Source organism: Coturnix japonica, chromosome 3 (genome assembly GCF_054131305.1).
Source record: "Coturnix japonica strain WE chromosome 3, WE-NBRP24, whole genome shotgun sequence".
Classification (NCBI taxonomy): domain Eukaryota; kingdom Metazoa; phylum Chordata; class Aves; order Galliformes; family Phasianidae; genus Coturnix; species Coturnix japonica.
Genome location: NC_140665.1, coordinates 6,669,327 through 6,686,724, shown reverse-complemented (window position 1 = coordinate 6,686,724; position 17,398 = coordinate 6,669,327). Strand labels below are relative to the sequence as shown.

General features: G+C 46.3%; 1 long non-coding RNA gene across 1 annotated transcript; it reads left to right on the top strand.

Moving 5' to 3' along the window:
* Positions 1-3,830: 3,830 nt before the first annotated feature.
* LOC107310763 (uncharacterized) lies at positions 3,831-14,497 on the top strand. Its single transcript, XR_014944354.1, has 5 exons — positions 3,831-3,946; positions 5,321-5,421; positions 6,094-6,174; positions 10,139-12,180; positions 14,118-14,497. It is a non-coding gene; the product is annotated as an uncharacterized LOC107310763 (long non-coding RNA).
* The last annotated feature ends 2,901 nt before the right edge of the window (positions 14,498-17,398 follow it).

Below are 17,398 nucleotides of genomic sequence, written 5' to 3'. Positions count from 1 at the left end.
TGCTGAAAGCAAAGACTTGTGGCTGTTCATCATGGAGATGATCTGACAGCTGCTGCATCTCTGCGCAGTTTTGCATTGCTGTTGGGAGGAATGCCATCGCACCACATCACCCACTTGACATTTTTCCTCTTCCATTAGGAATGTGCCTTATCTAAGTGCCTCCATATAAAGCCAGGTTGAGGTTTTCTTCTTTGGTTGGTTGGTTTTTCTGGTTTGAGTTTATAGCTGTACAGAAAGTAGCCCGCCTATTTTGTTTTGCATCATGGTTTTGGAGTCCCAAATAGGATGTTTGGGGGCTGGGATGTTTGAGTTGCCATGGGCCGTGGGCAGGAAATAAATTTGGTTGGTTGTTTCTTCTCTGACTTGCTTTGAATGTAGAAAATTGTGAAATCCATTGAAAGGGCACAAGTCTCTGATTTACAACTGCTGCTATGTACCTTCCCTCCCAGTGTAACTTCCTGCAGTGGAATGAGGAACACGTTACTCTTGTACTGTTTAAACATGCTGCTCTGTTTCCACCTTTTGTCCTGTCTCAATAATATAAATAGATGTATTAATTTCACTTTTGTGACAAAGTTCTCGTGGACTTAATGAAATTCTGCTCCCATGTTAGTGCAGCAGCATGAGCAAACAAAACCAAGAAGCATGACAGGAGAACAATTAAACCATCCTCCTGTTATGCTCCAACGTGTTTTCACCTGTTTGTGTGTGAAATGGGAGCATTTCTGCATTTGGGCAGTGCCATCCTAGGCATAGAAGATTTTGAAACCAGTTCTCAAATTCATTCCTTAAAAGAGAAAGCACTGCATATATTCAGCTTGGAGAAGGATCCGGGGAGACCTCGGCGTGGCCTTCCAGTATTTGAAGGGAGCGTTTAATTATGTTTATATATTTATATATACAAATATATATAAATATATAAAAATATATACACACACACACGCACACACATTATATATATTTATTTATATATAAATATATATTATATTTATATATATTATTTATATATATTTATATGTGTATGTATGTATATATATATATAAATGTTATGTTATGTTTAATTATATTTATATATATAGTGTTATTGTTTAAGCAGCCACCAGCCCATGTCCCTCATTGCCGCATCTCTATGGTTCCTGAACACCTCCATGGATGGTGACCCCACCACTCCTGTGCAGCTGTGCCACTGCATCACCGCTCTGTGGAGAAGGAATTGTTCTAACAGCCAACCTGAGCATCCCCTGGCACAACGTGAGGCCATCCCCTCTCGTCCCATGGCTGTTCCCTGGGGGCAGAGGCTGACCCCACCTCACACAGCCTCCTTTCAGGTCGTTGCAGAGAGCCATGAGGTCCCTCCTGAGCCTCCTCGTCTCCAGACTGAGCAGTATTGGCACACTGAAAGGGTAATACAACATGCCATCACAGTGGGCTGTTTCCACGGGGATGTAAATGATGTGGACAAGCGTGTGTTGCGGAGGTGGGTTCTGTATTCCATTGCGTGTCCCACAGTCTGAATTCACAACTATTTTCCAAATTTGAAAAGCCAGGGCTAACTTTGTTAGCTCACGACCTTCTCAAAGAGCAGCATAACTCAGTTTGCATTATTCCTGCCATGTGCTGTAGGCTTTTCTTGAGTAGCGAGAAAGAGGAGAATGCTGTTCTGAGAGCAGTGGATTTCATGACATTCACTAATGACATTAATGTTCAGAAGAGGCTGAATTATGTGTTCTGGAGCTTTGAGAAGAGAAATCACTTTCTGTATTCGTAGCGCTAGGAAAGGGTCACTGCTGGGATTTGCTCTGCAGGAAATGTGAGAGGTACAGATGGCTGAGGAAAATGGACTTGCATGTAAATCATAGAATCATTAATGCTGGAAAAGACCACTAAGGACAGCATGTCCGACCACCAACCCATTCCCACCATGCCCACTGACCATGTCCCTCAGTGCCACAAGTAGGTGCATATAAGTATGTTGCAGCAGGTTTCGATGTGTTGGGAGGCACGTAGTGTTTGCTGGCTCCTAGGCTGACAGCCACTGGTCAATATTCACGGTGAATATGCGCTACTTGGTATTAGAGTTATTGAAATGCACACAGATATCTGTTTTAAGCCTGGGAACTGTGCTTTCTGCTCTCTGAAGCGTGCAGCTCTTGTAATGTGCCTTTTTTTCCTCTGAAACATTTTTATACTGTCAAAATGTGAAATCCTGATTCAGATCTCAGCATTGGTGTGAAATTGATACCATTTACATAAACAAAACCCAAACGTGCAGAGACCCTGGGAGTACTGTGGTGCTAACTAAGGTGGAATTAATGCTCTCAAGCTTTTGATTCTCTTCCTACAGGTGTGCTTGCTTCCTCAGTTTCCCTTATTAGCCAGTGCCTATAGGCTTGCTGGAGGGAGGCCCCAGCACAGGGTGCCCAAGGTCTGGTTGGATGGGCCCTGAGCAGCCTGAGCTGGTGGGGGACAGCCATCCCACAGCAAGGCTTGGAGCTGTGGGGGCTTTGAGGTCCCTCCCAACTCAAGCCATTTTGTGATGGACCACGGAAATTGGCCAAATTAACCAACTGTATGAGTGCTGTACTCAGCATCCCCAAACGCAGCAGCTGTGAGCAGCTCAACTCACCTGGTCCAATATGGTGCCTTGTCCATAGATATGTTGCTGACATCCTAAGGGATGTGGCTTAATGGGGAAATACTGTTGGTAGATGGGTGGTTGGACTGGATGACCTTGGGGGACTTTTCCAACCTTGGTGATTGTATGATTCTGTCATCGTATCAGGCTTGCGGTTGTACAGCTCTGAGCATCACTCTCAGAGCAGAACACCTAATTCCAGGTACTCAAAGTGTAATTTAAACTTGAAATTTAAAGAGCATCCATAATCCTCCCTCATTTTAGCTGCAAAAATTGCTCAATTGATTAGCAAGCAGGGGGTGTGAATCCAGGCAGAAAAGGGGATGTGAAGTTCAGGCTTCTCTTGGAATGTGTTTGCTCCCTCGAGGTGATGAAATTAGACTAATTCCCTCTCTTTCTTTTCTTTCTTTCATATTTTTTGGGGGTAACAATTGTTGTGCGTTTTCCCTCACTGGCTCCCTTACTTTGCTTCCACACTGTCAGATGATTCACGTCAAACTCACAAAAACTGACAGTAAACAAACTACTGCTCATCGGAGTGATTCAACCTCTACTCTTGGGAATACATTGCAGATTGTTTGTGTTCCTACCCCAGGGATGTTCCGCTGCTTTAGCTTTCAAAAATGCTGGCAATCCAAGGTTTTGGTCTTGTGATGCGCCAGAGGCAGAGCTCAGTGTCCAGCTCCATTCTCTGGACGCACAGATGTTCCTCTTCCTGGTGTTCCCCCGCAGGCAGGTCACTCTGGAATGGTCAGGACATTTGCAACACCAAATAACACTTAATCCCCATGAACGGAAGTGGAAAACATTGTGAAAGCTGGAGTCAGACCAAGGCCGCATCTTCCAGACACGGTTCCAGCTGGGGTCATGCGGCACAGCTGCTCGTGTGTCCCCTCACTGTGCCCACCCTTCTGCCAGCACCATCTGATGTGGGCAATGCCCATGTGGGAATAGTGTCCTGCTACTGACACGGGGGGTATTTCTGCCATTTGGGCATCTAAACTCTCCACTGGATATACAATTGTCAAAAGCCTGGTGAAGTGAACGTCCATGGAGGTGTCCCAGAGCTGTGGGGATGTGGCACTGAGGGACGTGGTCATTGGGCACGGTGGGGGTAGGTTGGGGTCGGCCTGGATGATCTTAGTGCTCTTTTCCAGCCTTTATAATTCCATGGTTCTGTTATTTAATCTTTCAGAATTCATATCACCTTATCCCAGTCAGTGTGTGCCATTTGCCATAGACTAAGTCACAGCAGCAGCAGCAGCAGCCTGTTTGTTGCCTCCAGCTACATGTGGCCCCTTGGAGAGAAAGGTATGTGGGGCTGCCCAGTGCCTGGTGTCCCCATGTGATGGCACTCCGTCCATGCCCAAATGGCAGGTGAAAACAGAATTGTCATTTTACAAGTCGAAAACTGACTGTGCAAATTACTGATTGTTGCTTCTCTCAGCTCTTCACATAGTTTGACATTAGAAGGAATGCTTTGGGTTTTCTTCCCAATTGCTGCAAATGACCTTATTTAGCCAAAAAAATAAAGGATGAGGGTTGTTTTAATGGCTTTATTTTTTTTTTCCCCTCCATCTATTTATAGACGGTGAGGGTTGAAATTCAGGAGCCATGAGTAAGAGGCTGTCTGCATAGCCTCAAGCTTTCCCAGCCTCTCACTTTGCCAGTGCTCATCCACTCACAATCCATGGGTTGTGGCCAGAAGAAGGCTGTGGGTCATGGGCAGCAAAAAGCCCAGGGAGGTGGAGATAACAAGTACCGCAAATAGGGACCAGTGGTACAGCCCTGCAGCAAAGCAAGCATGTTGGCCTGAGGATTTGGCAATAACTCAGGTTATTTACAACCCAATATAATTTTTGGCAGTCTCTGTGCACCTACAGCGTCGCTGCGTGCTAACGAGCGGTTATGCAGACGCAATCGACGCGCTCGTAAAATTACAGCAAATGCCTCTCGGTGGGGTTTCTGCCCCACATGGGGCTGTGCCGCATGAGGTGCCCAGCAGGCATCGACACGACGTGCACCTGAATGCAAATAAATATTTCCATAACTCTGGCTGAAAGTGCTGGGCTGACAATGGAGCGGCTGCAAATCATTATGTATTGAAATTCACGCTCGTGCTTCAGCAATTTACTGCGGGTCTTATTTTTCTTGGGGAATTATTTTTATTTTCTCAATAGAAAAATCCCCAAGGAAATCTCCTTGGTAACCAGAAATCGTGGTAGGAGCCCTGTGAATATGTACTGCTGGTTTTCATTGACCACTATATCCAGAAGAGAAGATAATTATGACAGTAAAAAATCCAGCATCAGTAGGTGCATTGCCAGCATCTCTGTTCAGATACTGAAGCTCAGGGCCCTACTGCTCTAGGAAGTACAGTTTGACAGGTGAGATAATAAGAAGTGATCCTGACGCAATGGGCCAAGGATGCTTAGAGAATAATAGGATTATTTAATACAATGTGTAAATACCAGTGAATTGTGAAGCAACTTGCTGTGATTGATTTAAGTGTTTAAAAGATATCTGTCAAAATTCGGGTTTCCAAATAAGGGTGATAATGAATTTAAACCAGTCTTGATTTAGAGAGAAAAGTCCCAGTTGAGTCCTTCTTTGAGACACTGACTCAGATCTTTGCTCTCTTGCCTTGAGCTGGTGAAACAGGTTATACTCATGCTGTCTGTGTAGGTTGCTCCCTTCTGCGTGCATTTCACACTTTGCATTCACAACCTTCAGCTCTCGGTGCCTGCAGCTCCACATCTGCAGTCTTGCTGCCTTGCTGAGCAACGGTAAGAAACCAAACGTGTCATTGGAACTTCTTTGGATGGGTGGATCAAGCGTGGGTTATGGTAATTTGGAGTCAAAAGGATGTGTGCATTGGTTCCTTTGTACCGAGGAGAGAACAAAGCCTGTCACTGGGATGCAGGGCAATAGAAAGAGGTGCACTGCTTGGAAGAGGAGCGCCATGGCGACAGCCCCAGGAAGCAATCCATTAAATTGGCTCCCATTGCTTTGCGTTCAATGTAATGGGCAGTGCTGGGGCAGTGACTCACTGGGCCACTGCTGTGGTTTAAAAATACTTTGAGAACGCATTTCACATCAGTATCCCCATGAGTCACCACTTCTAACAAAAGGGCTTAGGGAAAACTTGTTGCTTTGGAAGCAGCTCTCATCTCCATGTGCAGAGAAGGCATTTAAGATAATGTTCCCGACCCTTCCCATGGGCTTTAGGTGCAGTTTTGGGAATGGGAGGGTTGCTTACCTAATTATGGTGAACCCATTCATTTCCTCCCTATTTCTGTCCTATGTGGGACAGGATAGCGTGAGGAATCATGGTCATGATGGTGTTGGTTGTCCTGTATGATTTTGGAGGTCTTTCCCAACCTTAATGATTGATATTTCTATGCCCCTGGTAAGACAATCTCTTTGGAATTAAGACTATATTGTCTCATGCTATTCAGGTTGCTTTCTGATGTTCCTTCACTTCACTGGAGACAAGAGGATGGATGGCTCCCAACTCAGCCTCTCTCCTAAGACTCCAGGTAGGTATGGAAGATCCCTGCCCATGTTTGTAACTACCCTAGCAGGAAACTCTAGCAGGGTGTCAGGGGTATGCATGGAACACTTGGGCTTGTGCTGCTTGGTCTTTGCCATCTCCCATCTACTAATGATTGAATGAAACCTGCCTTTGTGGGGCTCCAGATTCTGTCCTTCAGTTCCTGTCCATCTCTAGCTCATGGACAATATTTTGTGCCCCAGCAGCTCTGCCATTGCTGCAGTACTTTAATAAATGCATGCTACTGCTTTTGACTCTTCCTGCTTGTGCCAGGAGGGGAATTATTTTGGATCCTGGTATCAAGCTAAGCTATCAGATGTTCAACTGAATATCCTCTGTTGGATCCATGATGCCAGCAAGAACTGGTAAATCCTTTCTTGATTGTGATCAGTTGCTCAGAGGTCTGCAGCACTTCTCCCATGAAGAAAGGCTGAGGGAGCTGGGCTTGTTCAGCCTGAAGATGAGAAGGCGCCAGGGAGATCTCACTGCAGCCTTCCTGTACTTGCGGGGTGCTTATAAGCAGGAGAGGGAGTGATATTTTACGTGGTCTGAAAGCAACAGGACAAGGGGAACAACTGCAAAGGCCAGTGCACCAACCTTATAAAATATGTTGGGAGCAACCTTACGAAGTAGGCTTTCTTTGGAGCAGATGGATCTGGTTACGTGTTTGGCCTGCTCTGTGTGCTCTGAAGCAGTAGGAATGCAGTTTGTTCTTTTTTGCAGGGTATAAACATTTATGCTCTCCTTTCTGACCCTATCGCTTTGATCTCCTCCATATACTTTTCCAGCAATGCCTACTGGCGATGGAAAAATGCATTAGCCTGAGCTAATTTGTTTTTCATTTATATTCAAGTGCATTGAGTCTTGGGAAACAGGACAGGGAAGTGAAATTGTGGAGCTGCAGGGCAGATCAGTGCATCCATGACACTATGCTGGGAATTAGGGTGCACCTTTGTGACAGAAGGATTAGAGGCTTTGGGTCATGGTACTTCTTCCTTCTCTCTTTAGAAGGATTTGCTTTCTCTTCTTCAGAGCTAAATGGTTCATTGCCATTAGAAGCAGAAGAATTAAAAGAAAAGAGCTCGTGAGCGGAACTCATAGGGCAAACCTGTGAGCAAGTTGCTTCTTCACAAGGTCCACTCTGCCATGTCCTAGCAATCACGTTTCTGTCATGTTCCCATGCATAGAGTTGGAATCTGCACTCCAGGAAGCAAGCATGCACTGAGCCTGTGGTGTGTGGTCCCCCCTCAGCATCCTGCTGCCCCAGAAGGGATGCTGCTGGGACTGGAGTTCAGGCCTGTACCTTGTCTTGTTCTTCTGAAATGCCCGCACAGGTGTGTGAAACAAAGAACTGAAGGGGTTTGTTCCTTATGCTGCTTTTATTTCAAGTCATTTAAGGTTGAAAGTGCATAACAGGTCACTTGGGACATTGCTTATTGCGGTCCATATACTACAGGGGGATTCAAATAATGTAATCTTATTTCTGGTGGCTTGCTGGAGCACTTTGGATTACCACTGCATTTATTGCAACCTTTACTGGGCTGAATTGCAATGAGGTGATAAATATCAGTATTTTTTTCCAGCTTGGTAGCAGGTTAATAGCTTCACTGCAATGCAATGAGGTACTCCAGCTTCTGATACCCGTCCCTGGGCTGAATCTTCACCAAGCACTACATGTAACCCCAAAGCCTATCTGAGATCCTCACACTCCTTGAAAAGATAGGAGGGAGCTGCAGGCTTCAGTTGTAATTATGGGCACAGTTATCCTGGCCCCTGCCCTATCCGTGAGCCAAGAAAGAAGGAAATGAGGCAGCTTCAGCCACACTGATTCACCTTCCTCCTGAGTACAGCACTGTGGGACCTCCTGTTCTGAAGGTCTCACTGTGCTCACACTAGCCTCAGGATTTTGGGGGCTTGACTCGTTGTTTCTGAATAGCTGGAGTTGGCAGCTTGCTGCTTGTTGGATTTTTCTGCCTGGATGACTAGCTATAAAAAGACATGTTTGGATTTCTGTGGTGTTCATCATTTATTTCAGAAAATACAGCAACATGGGTTTAGGCAGACCCAAAAATAGTCATTCTCTCTGTATCATCTCAGTTTGAGACGAAAGAAATGACCCAGATTCCAACACCTTTCTCTTAGTCTGGCCAACTCCTTAGCACTCCTGCTAAGGCTGCTGAAGCGTTTCTAATTCTCACTGTGCTTTGTATGGCATCTTAATTATTGTATCAGAGAATGGCTGCCCAGTGCCCATCCAACCTTGCCTTGGGCACCTCCAGGGATGTGCATCCACAGCTTTCTGGGCAGCAGTGCCAGTGCCTCTCACTGCCCTCAGAGTGAAGCATTTCTTCCTAAATTCTAACCTCAGTCACCTGTTCTAGTTTAAAACCATTCCCATTACATCAAGCCCACGAAGCCTTTCTTCACTCCTCTTGCTGATGGGTTGGTTCGACTCTTCTCCTTCAGTGCTTGTGGCTACCAGAAATGCTGACAACACCTCTTAGCGCTCCAGCACCATGGGTGCTCCAGGAGGTGACACCTCTCTGTTAGCTGTCTGCTCCTGGTGTCTCACCAGCACCTGCCAGGAAGGTGGATGGAGATGCAAATGTTTGTTTGTCTATATGTATGTATAGTGTTTTTTTTTTCCTGTTAAAATAGTCCTAGACTTGCTCAGTTGTACATTTCTATCTCATGAGACTGGGTGAGCTTTAAAGTCTGAGTTCTTGTAGTCAAGAGGATTTAAGTTCACTTTTTTCTGATTCTTTGCTGCTTTCCAGTCTTTTTTACCCCTTCTGACTGTACAGAATAACACTTGAAAGGTGTGACTGAGTATGTGTTCAAGTAGTGGGAAGCAAGGAAAAGAACCCACTTATTCTCTCTCATTTTTTCTATGTCAAATCTATGGTTTTATTGCAACTTGATTCCTTACCCCAGAACAACCAAACCACTCACCACTACCAAGGAAGCTCCACCGTGCGTTTTGTTGCCTATGGTAAGCATGCACCATCTCATCTTTGTGCCAGCGGGTTGTGCTGAGGATTGCATTCGGGCTGGGCAGCTGTTCCATCCTCCAAATAATTAGTCATTTGCTGTTGTAGAAGTCTAGCTATTTCTCCAGTTCCAGTGATACTCAAGAAGTAATGAAGACTGTGTCGCTTCAGCCGTGGTTGCGTGTGTTGCAAGGGCAATCATTAATTGCTGCATGACAGTAGTGCTTCTGAGCAAGGATCAAGCTTGAACACATCAAGAAAGGCCAGCCTTGGCCTCGAGCAGTCACCAGATCACATGAAAGTGGAAGAGGAAAGTGCAGTGAGCGTGGAGGGAGTTGTGGTGCGGGTCAGAGCAAGGACGCGGCAGAGCTAGGAATAGAAACCCGTTCTCCAGGCTTGCTAGCCCCAAGCACTCCCATCCCCAGCTCTTGCCTCCTGCTGACCCCACAAGCTTCTTCCAGCCCCATGCTTCCCCTTGACTTCGCATAAACCTGGCACCGAGTGGGCCTGGGGAGCAGGAGGCCGAGCTCGGCTGCAGTCTCACCCCATGGGGCACAGCCAGGGGGCTCATCCCATAGAGGTGGGCTGTGTTCCAATGCACAGCCGCTCATCAGCTGCTTCCCCAGCTCAGGGCAGAGGCGTGGGTTGGCCCCCTGCTCCTCTCCAGTCCTTACACAACAGCACAACTTCTCAGAACAAGCGCCTGGCTTCGTTTCTTTATTTAAAGTCTGCTTTGTTTTCTTCGTGTTTTCCATCATTTGCTCCGCTGCTGGTTGTTGTTTTAATTACCAAGCAGCAAATAGCAGAACAACTTAGTGGATGTACTGCAAGAAAACCTTCCACCTGATTCAGTCACCTCCAAACAGAGGTGGGCAAAGCGCTGCACTACAGACAAGCTGCTGTTTGTGTGTTTGTTTGTTTGTTTGTTTCCATTTAGCTGTTCCATTTCCCTACATGCAGATTTCCACAAGATTGCTTTGAAATCACTGGAGGTTGGCAGAGCCTCTCATGCTGGGAACGTCTGGAAGTGATTTGCAATATGAGCCCGCAGGAGGGCTTAGTGTCCAGTGAGCATGCAACATTTGCACCTCGGATGCTGCAGTGTGCTGCCTTTGGAAGGCCACAGAGAAACATCTGCTTGAAAATGGACTCAAGTCATTAATTTACCATTGGGTTTCGAAATCCTCAGTTGTCAGATGTTTTTCAAAGCAGCTTAACTGTGACTTGCTCCAGGTGACGCGCAGTGGCTTTCACCAGCCTGAGAGGTGCTACGTGTGCTGCACTGATCCAGCTGTTTTACACTGAAATTGAGCCCCAGCTTTAGACCTGTGTCATTTTAACTCGGAAGGTCAGCAAGCCCAGAAGGCCAACTGCATCTTGTGCTGCATCAAAAGAGAGGTGGCAGCAGGGTGAAGGAATGGATTATCCCCATCTGCTCTGTTCATGTGAGGCCCCACATGCAGTACCACGTCCAGACCTGGGCAACCCAGAACAAGAAAAGATGTGGAGGTTGGAGCAGGTCCAGATGAGGGTCAAAAGATGCTCAGAAGGCTGGAGCACTTCTTCTATGAAGAAAGGCTGATGAGGTGGGCTTGTTCAGCCTGGAAAAGAGAAGGCTTCAGGGTGATCTCATTGCAGCCTTCCAGGACTTAAAGGGCACTTATAAGTTGGAGGGGAAGCACCTTTTTACACGGTGATTTAGGTTAGACATTAGGCAGAAATTCTTCACTCAGAGGTTGGATGGGCCCTGGTCAGCCTGAGCTGGTGGGGGGCAGCCAGCCCATGGCAGGGGTTGGAACCAGGATATCTTTAAGATCCCTTCCAACCCAAGCCATTCTGTAATTTTAACAACTGGTATCACAGTGTAGATGTAGCAGCTCAAATTCAGGATGTAGATGAGGCTTCAGGTGATGTGGCTGCCAATGTCAATTACGATCTGCTGTGGACATGCTGTTGAATTTCACATGGAACAGCTGCGTGGGCCCAGGGTTCTGTCTGGCTTGTTGGGCTGGTTTGTGTGTTCACATCTTGCAGCCAGGACTGTGGTGAGCCAGCAGGAGCAGCGTGCAGCTTTGCTTCAAAGGTGCGTGGCCACACACCTCCCCAGCACAGCACAGCACGCACCTGTGGTTGACTCTACAACATGTGACAGCTTGTGGTCCAGCACAGATAAGCAGCAGCGACTTGTTTATCTGCATTCCCAGCTCTGCTATAGAGCTCCACAAAGACAAGTCCCAGCTCTGTCCCAGCTTTCCCTAAGGCAAGTGAATACAAGCAGGCCAGGCACAGCCTACATGCACTGCATTTGACTGTGTTCACCATGAGCCCTGGGGAATTTAATATGAAGCTGAGCCTCCAAAATTCCAGTGGGAGAAAAAGTAGTTTTGTTCCTTAGCAGATGCAATTGCTCAGAGGCACGGAGAGCAGGGCCAGGGCTAAGCTCCCCTTCACACTGCACGCTGCTGGGGATGGCACCAGCTCCTGGAAGGGACTGGGCTGCCATTGCAGCAGGGCAATAAATACTCTCGTGGCATTTTTGGATCACAGCATTGTTCTGAGCGGAGATGTTCCTCCTGATGTATATCTTGGCAAGGTCTAAAAAAGGGAGTGGGGATCCTGTGGATAGCAGGAATGCTCAAAGTGACTAATTAATGACAAAAACATTTTTGGCTGGGTGCTAAAACTTGTGGTGCCAGCTCTAAAATCATCTCCAACTCTGAAAGATTAAGATAGACTGTGACAGTCCCCCTCTTGCAGGAGGGCTATCGGACATCTGCCTTTGAGCGGCTCTTATTCCTTCCTTGATGCTACTAGGCTGCATCCTTCACTATGGGAATGGGTAGAAGAGCAAACTTGTTCCTTGCCCTGAAGAACAGAGGCTGACTTTCCAGAGGTGCAGGAGTTCTGCTGGCTTTTGTGTACATCCAGGCAGTGATGGGTAGCACGGAGCTCCACCAGCACAGCTGAGACCTGAGCACCTGGCTCCCTGAACACTGGAAGAGGTACGTAATCCTCATGTCTCTGGTGGTGATTTGCACTTCTCCATAATTAAATTTGGCCTTAGGTCAGCAATAAGTAGAAATTTATCATAGGAAATCAGAGTTCAAAGGCATGGAAGTCAAATTCCTGCCTTGCCTGCTCTATGTGCATGCAAACACACCCCTCTGTAGCCATGCACACAATGGTTATCCCAGGAGCTTTCCAAGCACACTCGGACCTTGTCACAAGCAGCACTACTTGTACCAAACAGACTCTATTATTATCGTTTGTTCGTATATTAGCACACTGCCTAAGGGCAGATCCCATTCAATAGAATCTGCCTCTTCTGCTGCACAAAAAGAATAGTCCTCAAGTAGGTTTTGATTTTACCCAGATGTTTGCAGAATAGCACAGTTCGCTGAGTGATCTCACCAAAGAGATGGAGCATCGAGGGCTGACTGGGGAAAAACTGAGAGGCGAGGGAAGCAGATGCTGCATTTCTATGCTGACTGTTCAAGCAATAGCTGAGTACGTCCTGTACGTGCCTGCCACAGGGCAAGCAGGCAACAGGCACAGTGAGTCCTTTTGGAAGTCATGGAATCACACAATCATAAAGGTTCCAAAAGACCTCCAAGATCATGAAGCCCAACAGTCAACCCACCACCACCACTCCCAGTAAATGTGTCCCTAAGTGCCACGTCTACATGATGTGTAGGTTCTAACAGAAAGGGCCAACCAAGCTGAGGGAAAAGAACTGAGTTACTCACTGGATCTCAAACCTGGGTGCAGATCTGTGTTCTGACAGCTTGGTTTTGAGGATCCCGGCCTCTTATCTGTGCCAGATGTCTCTATGCCTTTGGTTTGTGGTCATACTGTGTGTTGTCCCTATTTTTCAGTGGTCTTGGTGCATAAGGCAATGTGTACATCTGGGAGCCCAGATCTACTGTTAACTATCAGTTCCTGGGAAGCACCAAAGAAGGTCCCAGACTGCCTGTTCTACTCATCAAATGCTGCAGGGTGGGAGTGTTCCCTATCTCACTTGGGCTCACTGGCCTGCAAGAGAGCCAGCAGCATGGCCCTGTTCCTGGCACCATCCCGTCCTGTTCCCTGCTGTCCTGCTCCATACCCGCTCCCACGCTAATGCAGAGCCAGCACCGAGTGAATCAACCTAATTAAAGCAGAGAACAGGAGGAGATGTGATGGAGAACTATTATTTCACATTAATTGAAAAAATCCATTTCTGCATGGGTCCGATGTGTTCCCTTTTGCTGGTTTCCCAAGAACAACTACAGGCATTTCTATTATTACACACTCTATGCAGTTAGGGAACGTGCATCATCTGGCTGAAACCAAAGCCCTCCTCCAGCCAGCAATGGGCTCCGCGCTGTTCTGTGCTCAGGTGGCTCAGAAGGATGCCTGTGGTTCAAACTGCTTGGTGCAGTAAGCTGGAAACATTCAGAGAGTGAGAAGTTTCACATGGAGAAAACAAATCCCAGTTTGTTTATTGAGCCTAAGAGCTTTCATTCGAGGCACAAGGAGTTTGACAAACTTCAGCTGAACAAATGGAACGTTTCTGAGTTGACCATATGTGTGTTTCCCAGGATGTGGATTCTGGAAACAGAAATAACCATCAGCCATAAAGCAGCCTAAAGCCAGAGTGCCAAAATCTCAGCTGCTGTAATCACTGTTTCCAGCTCAGGATCTGGTGTAGCTTCCTTCTCCCGGTGTTGGCCTCTCAGGTTGGCTAATAGACACACACATGTAGACGTATACAAATGTTCTTAGGTGGATGAGTTTCAGAGAGGTTGCAGAGGGGATGGCCTCACATTGTGCCAGGGGAGGTTCAGGTTGGCTGTTAGGAACAATTCCTTCTCCCAGGGAGCGGTTTGGCATACACAGTTTAGTCACTGGAGGGTGTTTTTGTTTGAGGTGCACTCATTTGTTTATTTCTCTCATTCAGTTGATGCTGCTGTAGCCAAGATCCCTTCATCAATCCTGTTAAGCTGATGAGTAACACGGTACGGCTTCTGACGGCGGTGAGCTTTAAAATAAATCAAGTCAAAAAGTGTTTGCATCTGTGCTTTCTAAAGGTCTGATAAAGCGTTCATTGAAAGACAACGTGATGCTAAATCACAGGGCAGTTATTTCTGGGAAATGCTGGAGCATTGTTGATTTTGCATTAGTAAGCCTCTGTCAAAGACAGTAATTAGCCACGCTGTGGGCATGTAGGTAGGTTTATTTATTCAAAGCAAATAGTGGGAAGTGCTGTTAATGTGACTTCAGATGCTGATGTTGGGAGTTGAGTATATGAGCAGATTTAGTAAAGTAGAATTATTTATCTGGATTCACCTTTGTGTTGAAAATGATTTCTTGGGAAAGGAGGGAGGATGAGGGAAGGTGTGGGAGACAGGTTTTTTCTTCTCTCTTGTATTCATGGAATCATGGAATGGTTTGGGTTGGGAGGGACCTTTAAGGTCATCTAGTTCCAAACCCAGCTACAGGCAGAGACACCTCCCACCAGACCGCTGTTGTTGGGGTACCAACTAATGAATGCCAAAGTCAGGCTGGATGGAGCTGTAGGTGTCCCTGTTCACCGCAGGGTGTTGGACCAGATGGCCTTCAAGGGTCCATTCCAACTCTAATGATTCTATGACTGTATGTAATAGAACTCCTGAATTACCAGGTAACGAATGGGGGACACAGAGGATAATTTACTTGCTTAAATTGCTATCTTGAACACCAGAGAGCATTCTTTCAAAGGTTTTCTTAAAATACGATTGCCTTTGTAAATCTATGGCTTTGCTAGGTGCATAAACCGAGAGCTCATTTACTTCCTTAATTAATGACACAACCTGTAATTATCCAAAATGTTATGGAAGATCGCCACAGAATGCATTGCAAGCAGCTGACTGAACACCTGAGCGCTAATAGCTTTTGAAAGGCGAGGTGGATTTTTCATGCCAAAGCAATTTCAATGGGAACGTAACCTGGGTGGCCTGCTTGTGTGCTGTGAAATTGTTGCATCATAGAGCCTTGTGTAAATGCAAATGTGGAGTGGCACAGCTGTAATAACATTAAGGAGGCAGGCAGTAACATTTGTGAGGTTACTCAAAGCCCTCTGATAAACTGTCTCCATTTTCCAAGTACATCTTCCTTTTTTCCAAGAATATTTGGCCTCCTGTGTCAGGAGGGTGCATGGAGCATGTGCTCTACCATGCGTATTGTCTTTGTTCTTTCCAAGACATATGAAGGTCGCTCTGAAAGTAATGCCTCCCATGTTGTTTTGTTGGCCCACAGTGTCAAAGGTGAATCTTGGTGGGATGGCAGTAGAGGTTGAACCTTCCTAGCAATATCCCATTCCATGTTGTTGCCATGTGACAGATGGCAGCAGAGGGGCAGCCTGACAGAATGGCATCTGATATGGAAGTGTGGATGAAACCAAGGGTTGAGCTGTTCCTCTTCCAACCAAGGAAGGCAGGAGGCATTGGCATGGGCAGCCTGAGCTGGTGGGGGGCAGCCAGCCCATGGCAAGGGTTGGGGCTGGGGAAGCTTTGAGGTCCCTTCCAACCCAAGGCATTCTGTGATTAACTCACTGTTCTGTTCTGTGTAGCTTAGAAAAAAAGAAGGTGATGCCTAAAAGAAAGTCAATTTTCTCAATTGCCCGAATTGTTTTCAGGCAATTAGGAGTACAAAAACGTTTGCTGTTAACAGCCAGCATTAATGAATGAACCAATGGAGAGCGGACTTATCAATTGGCAGTTTAGTGCCAGTTGCTTTTAAGTATTTTCTTTGATTTTTTTTGATATATTTTTTTTTCCCATGTAAGTGAATATTAGCCTGACTTAAAGCAGACTTAATATTGTGTGAGTTTGGAAATGACCAGAGCTAAATCAAATTTAGGTCATTTTTCTTCTGAAGAAGAACTTCCTCTGAGGGATCGAATGCAGTTTAGCTAATCCACTTATAGTCAAGCAGTGACTTAATTCAGATTATTCTCCTAAGTGTGTCTGTCTAGGTAATACTTTGTGCTGTTGTCCAACCTGTCCTTCTCTTCTAGGGATGCAGTGGTGTGGCAGCCAGGAGAAACACCCATTCATTGTGTTCTCCATTTGCATTCAAAACAGGTTTATGTTTGCTATCTGAGGCAATGTGTGCTATGGACTGGACAGCAATGCCTAATGCATCTGGGTTTGCACTGCACTGAGTCCTGGAGGGCTGCACTTGCAGAGCTTATAACTGAGGTACCAGACTATAGTGTCACCAGGGGAATCAGGGCTCCTACAGTTTAAGCCCATGTTGTATAACCCAACATATGATTAATAGATCCAGTATTCATCACAGGAAATGAAATGTTTCAACACAGCTGGTGGAGGTATATGTTAAAGACCCCTTAAAATCCTATTTCATATATTGCAGGGGAGGCAATTTCCTTGGTAGAAATACATTAGTTTGCATTACACAGCCTACTCACTAGATGTCTCCGGGAGCAACCTGCACGTTCAGGGCTGCACTGCCTGCTAACTGAGGGAGGCTGGAAAGGAGCTGGAGCTGAGTCTGAGCAGAAGTTTGAGTTTATTTGCATTTTATACCTGCCTACCATTTGGGAAGCCAAGTGACACTGCTACAGCAGAGGAGGCTTTCTGCAGAGTAGCACACACGGTGTCCCATGAGTATCAATGGGAGGCACACCTGGTCCTTCAACCAGCTTACAAGCAGAGTTTACCTTAAACACACAACTTAGGGTACTAATGAGGGGTCCTACATAAACTCCTTTCCTTTCTCCTTCTATATCTGGAATCTGAGTGTGCTTAGTGGGAAGATAAGCATTAAACCATGTATCTAGTCACCAGGGAAGATGAGCACAGCTTTGTTCCAGTGACTTTAATTAAGCTACTTTAGCTGGGCCAGTAAGTTCAGCTGAGCAGCAGCATTTCTTATTATAATTGGGAATTATCTGATGACGCTGCAGCACCATGATCTGATTGCAGCAGCTAATATGTGAAGTGCTGATGAGCAGGTTTTGGATATGGATCCATAGATCAGCCCACAGATCTCTGCCATGTACAGGTCCTTCCAGCGCCAAGACAACAAACAGCCCCTGGGCTCTAAAGCTTTTAGGCTTCTCCTGCAGACCAGGGGTTCCTCTACTGAGAGGAGTATCTGTTTTCTATGTTGACACAGTCACCCAACCTTCCTTCGCATCTCAGAGAACTTCTGGTTCTCAGAAACAACTTCCTGTGG